The sequence below is a fragment of the Drosophila sechellia genome, chromosome 3R (assembly GCF_004382195.2).
Source record: "Drosophila sechellia strain sech25 chromosome 3R, ASM438219v1, whole genome shotgun sequence".
Lineage (NCBI taxonomy): Eukaryota > Metazoa > Arthropoda > Insecta > Diptera > Drosophilidae > Drosophila > Drosophila sechellia.
The window spans coordinates 7,895,443-7,901,649 of NC_045952.1; positions in this window are offsets into that span (position 1 = coordinate 7,895,443).

Genomic DNA, 6,207 nt, shown 5'->3' on the forward strand with positions numbered 1-6,207 from the left:
GTGGTCCAGTTGGCGGGGACAATTGTTCGGTAAATGCCCGGCATTTATAACGGCGGGTGTGGGCCATTTGTCTCGTCTCAGCCCACCCAGAGATCCGGCTAATGACTCGCCTGTGGCCATGGAGCCGGTGGACCTGTCGCTCGAACAAACTCGCCGAAACTTGGAACACCGTCTTCTGGATGCTGTCTACCCTCATTTGCCTAACTGACATGTCAACACGTGTCGGCTGAGACAGACAGGCCGTGTGTCCCATCATCACTCTGCTCTAGGATGTGGGGCCACGAGCTCCGCCGGAGCTGTCACCATGACTGATCCGTACGCTTACCCACGCGGAGGTTAGCGCTCTTATTGTTTGACTTTATTTATGGAGCGATATTAGGGGCACAGAGCAGTCTATGGACGCCATGCGTGGGATTTGCAATTGCCTCGGCCTGCTCAAAAATAAGTGAATAAAAAGGGTAAAGAGCTGGGCGTACGTAATATATGCGACGGGGGCGTGTTCAATTTGCTTGATGGATGCCTGCCATTGTGGCGGGAATTTCGGTCGTGATTCCGCCGTAGAGCTGGCAACTGATGTCCCCATTACGCCGGGGATTTTCCAGAATCTCATTTTCGAAAACTGCTCTTTGGTGGATAAGAGCGGCATTTCGCTAACAGATGATGACAAACGCAGGGAACTGATTACGTTGGCATTTTTCAGCTTTGAGATATATATCCATTTTCCCGGAACTGTATCTATCTACTGTATTTCGGTACAAAATACCAAACTTTTCCGGCTTGAGCTTGTCGCGTCCTTTGGCTTGGCGTTTATCGAATTATGATCGATTTTTGCGCCAGGATGCCGACGAAAGGCGGCTCGAGAAATAGCATTAAATTATTAACGTTTCAATTACGATTTTTAATGGACATTTTTCACAGCAATTGAATTTGCATCGAATATCTTTCAACTCGGAGGACGACGACGAATGGAGAAAACGACCCCTGGACCAATGCAACAGGCCTAATTGAGTAAGGAAAGTCGAATGGAATATTTTTGCCACAGAGATGAGTCCCAAAACTCAGTATAGTGTTTTGGCATTCCATCCCCCCTAGAATCCCAAGGACTCCCGATGTAACCGCACGCCCTGTTCCAAGCGTACTCCTGAATACGTAATGTGATGAGACAGTACCAGGATCAGGACCAGGAGCAGACAAAACACACACAATGCCTCGTCCTGGAAATGTGAAGCCAGCCATGTAAATATGTATGAGTGGTGCCACAGCTTCCGGCGTCTCGTTGATAAGCTAAGGAATTTGAGGAGCCTTGACATACTGGCCACCCCCGACTCCGATGGCCCCTCATCCGCTCCGTCCTTGTTAGTTTGCTTTAAGTGTCCATGTACTGCCTGGGGCACGACCCACACTTCGCTTGGTGTTTGTGTTGTGGTTGGATTAAAACACACTTCCCCACACTGAGATTTAACAAAAGTGCCCGGGCGACCGCCTACACAGAGAAAATCTTCCGACAAATATTTGGTGAATTTGTAAATAAATTCAATATCAATCAGTTATAATAATAACAGTCAAGAAACTCTCTTTTTATTTATACTATTCTTTCACTCTTATATTTTCTGTAATATGAACTAACCGTTTCAATATATAAAAAAATTTAATAAATCAATTTTGTTTTCCTCATACTTTTTGTCAGTGTAGTCATATGTGTGCGGGTCTGGCAGCTTATGAAAATATGCGTGAAGTGTTGAATTTATTTGTCTAACAAACATTTTGACTTTTCGCTTTTGTTGCTAAGATTTTAATTTGCTTGGCTTGTTCCGTTTCACTCGGGGATGGATGAATGCAGCCCGAGCAGCAGCAGCTTGTGCGCAATTATTCATGCAATATGTCTGCCAACTTCCAGCCGTCGAGGAACGGGACACCATGGCGGATGTGGAACGTCGACGAGTTGGCCTGAAGAGCAATCGGAGATTTGACGGAGGCACCAACATGAGAGCTCGCTTTTTGGCTTAGTTGATTACCCTTTTCTGCAAGGTGAGATTGCTAATGCGACCTTAACGAAATTAATTGTATCCTTCCTTCCCTTTCAGAGCCATCGGAAGTTGGCCAAAAGCGGTAGCTGGTCCGTCGCTTGTCCTTGTCTGCGTATCATGCTTATGGCCGTGTCCTTGGTCCCTTTTGTGCGTTTAAATAAATTGTGTTTGTCGCAGGGCTTGATTAGCAAAGGGCACCCCAACTCGGCGGATGTAGCAACAGGTGTCGAGAAGGACGAAAATATCCTTAAAATATAAACATCGCCATTTCAGCTCTGAATGCGGCAGGCGATGAAATTATGCCCGTTGAGGTTTTGAACGGGCAATCAAACCAGAGCTGGGCAGCTCTCTCAGGTGGTCTCGAGTTGACCGACATTGTGGCTCCGTTTGGCGATGACAGGTTAACCAGGCCGTTTCGCTGACACTGCCACTTAATGCGGTATTGTTCGCATTCACATCTGCAGATTATGAGCCACACTCGGGCGGGGGGAAATGGAAATGAAAATGGAAATTACGCAGCACAAATTAGCCAGGAACTGTTTGGTTGGTCTTGTCGGAATCCGACATACCTGGCCACAGAAGCCACAGAATACGTGCAAACAGGTTGTGCAAACGTAATTTGATTACATGGATTATACGCTAACAAATATGTTTAATTTATGGCCTCTCGGGCGAGTCCATCAGAGCCACTTGGCCAGGCTGAGTGAGTGGTGGAAAAGCAGACTCCATTTGTTGCCTGCTCAACGAAGCTACCCCCGATTGATTGCATAACAATAAATTATGCAACGCGCCATGATGCTGCTGCTCGACGTTGATGTTATTGGCGAGTGCAGGTCCTGGACAAGGACCTGTCCGCTTGCCATTCACTTTTAAGTTTCAAGTGCTGCTGCGGGCGAGTGCTTTTAATATTCATCTAATGCACTCAACGAGTTGTACGCCAGCTGAGGGGTATTTTCAGGGATATTGGAATGAGGCATGATAAAAATGTATTTTCAGTTAAGACTCAGAAATACTTAATACATTGCTTATGCAGTAAATTTTCTCACTATATTTTCACTATGGAATTTAAAGAATTAGGTAATGTAAGGTTCTTAAATCATTGCAACAAGTATTTAGCAATATAATATTATGTAGTGACCTTACAACTGTTGGTTGATAAAACAAGTTTCCAGATTGGGTATGAATTAGTCCAAACGACAAACACTCAGCACTCAGGTGCATTTTTCTTTGAAAACTCTTGTTGATTGCTCTTGTTGCGTCTGCATCAGGCAGCTGCTGCAATTGAATCCTGTGCCGCGATGATGGTGCCCAGACGTGAGGGAGTGTTAAGTGAGTGCTGCCACCTGCAGGTAGCAGGATGCGGAATGGAAAACGCAGGATGCAGGTGTGTTCAGCGACCAACTTAGTATGGTAATCATCGATGTGCCGTGGGCAATGCAGGCTATATTACGCATGCAACTCGGGGGCGCACGTGACGTATGCGCAATATGGGCAGCTCCCACTGCCACGATGCTGGAGATACGCCCGAGCTGTTTATGCATTCATTTTATGCATCGACTTTGATTAAGTAGTGCGGCATGCAGAATGCCTTTCTCCATTTGCGTTTGTTGCGGCTGCAATAAATCCATTTGCTTGGCTATTTGTTATAGCATCGCGCCGCAAACGAGTTGAATATTGTCTTGAAATAGATCGTTGATTGATTGGTTTTATGTCCTGACATCTCGTCTGGTTTCCATGTGACAGGCAGTCTTCTGTCTGCCATTGAGCAGTGAACCCAACCGCCGGGGTCTTCCAGGCCAGACAGGCTGCAAAATGTGTCCTTCGCTGTGGTTTTGGCCCCCCGCCTCTAATTGTGCTAATAAGGCGCTGGTAAATATAATTTAATAACATCTCCGCCTTTGCCGACTAAAAACTCTGGCTCGTGTTTGCCATTAGAACTCTCTGTGTGTGCAATTAACAGCCAGGCAACCAGGACCAGAAATTGAGACGCAGGACGAAGAGCTGGCATATAAAAATTGATTTATGCCGCCTTTAAGGGCGGAGTACAATTTAATTGTAAGTCAAACAGTTCCCCGCAAAGTTTATGCAGTTGAGATTTAATTTGATTACACGGTGGGCTGGAGAGCAGGGCAAACATCTCCTGATTGCCCGAATAAGCAATGAGCAAAGGCAATTTTCCCCGAATGGGTTGAAGCAACAGACTTTGGCCAGCGGACGGGTGAATCCTTTAACACCAGCAGGTGCTGGTGCCGCATGTGCACTTGTGTATTAATAAACAAATTACGCAATTAATAACACACGCTGTGCGCTCAGCTGGGCGCAAAATGTAACACTTGGTGCATCCTTGGGCTCCTGGCTAAAATTAAGTGCATCAGAAGCAACAGAGGCTGCGCTCCGCGGATTTATGGCTGCGTGTTGGGGCAACTTGTGCGGACATAAATGGCTGAGTGAATTGCTGCTGGAGTGCGGAAGCCCAAAAGTGGCCACTGAACCCACCAGCCAACGCCAGCAGCCTCGTCAAGTGCTTGGGCCAGGCTGTTGGCATCGCTCCTACTGCTTTTTCTTTATGGCCCGCATAAAAATTCAAGGGGCGGCTGGGCAGAGCCGGCTAAACTGAACTGAACTGAACTCAACTGAAAATGTATAAAAACTTACCAGCTAGGCATTCTTTTCCGGCTCTTGCCGCCGTTGCCTTGTGCGCTCACACGGAAAAGCAGACAAAATGTATCTGTGACAGCGCAGCGCCAGGAGAAATCCAGGATAACCGAGCGAGCGAAGCGAACGAAAGACGACAAACGAATATTTATTACAGGTGTTTGCCTTTGACTGACAGAAGGCGCAATCTGACGTCGGAGCTTAGTTTCGGGCACTTCCCAGTGAGGAACTCTGTAAGCTGCGGGATACCCGGGCTTCCAGCTTTAAGATAGGGCCACGTCAGCCCACTCCTTTGTTCGATTCTGCCTGCAAATTGATTTCGAATCTTTTATCTGGCCAGACGATGGAAATTTTGCAAAACCGATTTGGTTGAAGAATGAAATGCGGTGCAGACCCAACCGGAATTCCTGAAAAATCCCGAGCCAAATGCAGGATACAGAAGGGCTAAAAATAACAACAGATTCTGCCGCAGAAATCATTGTGTTTTCTCTTTAGACTCAAGGTATAAGTTTTAGTCATCGAGGTAAGAAAGTGGAATCTCTGCGACAACAGAAAAAGGAGAAAATCACGAGGTCCTGTGAATTCATCTGTTCATCTAGTTATGCAAATCCAAGTAAAACGTGCAGCACGGCATCTGTGTTTCTCGCCAACTGAGATTTGCAGACCGCCAGCAAACGGAAGCAGGATATAGATAGTTGTAGCAGAAAGTCAGCGAAAGGATATAATTACTATGATGGCCGTCATATTGATCACGAGCCCCAAGGACTAATGAGCAGTTGGGAAAGGAAACTGGGCGGCTGTTCAGGACTCGTGATGTGTAATTAATTTTTGGGCAACATCTGTTTATCCTAATTAGAGGCGATACAAACACACACATGCCCATGGAGGGTGGCAGGAGTTGAGGGGTTGGACCCGAGGCGTTCTCTTTTCATTTATCATTATTACTGGGCTAGACCAAACGGGGCCAAAAGATCAGTGAGATGAAAGTTGGGATGTGAGTCGATTAAACGGGCAGAAATCAAGTGAATAATGGCCGCAACAACTCTTGCATGGCAAGTGCCCGTCACTTACTCAGCTTTCCAGATTTCAATGGAGCTTCGTAATGAGTTTTGAATAGAGTATTGGCCATGGCGGAATTGTAAGCCAAATACTTGGCGAAAAATCGTAAAAAAAAATACAAGAACGCAATCAACGCCTCGCAGCTCTAACGGAAAATTGGGCAAATTGAAGTCGACCAACTTTGTCGTAAAATGAAATTGCTAGAAATATCAGCGGATGGTACAATCAGAATAAGGCTGAGCGGATGCCCATCAAAAAAAGGAGCAAGTGTGTGTCCTTTTTTTCTAGCAGTCCAGCCATCCTTTTGACTGCTCCGAATTTACCAATTTATTATGCGTGGCTTCTTTTATTTGCCATGGCTGTTTGTCTGGACGAAAGGTTAACAAGCCAGAAAGCGTCGCAAATCAAAGGGAATTTCAAACTGGCTGCAGGCGAATGCAGATTAGGGGAATCAAGGGATTATAAT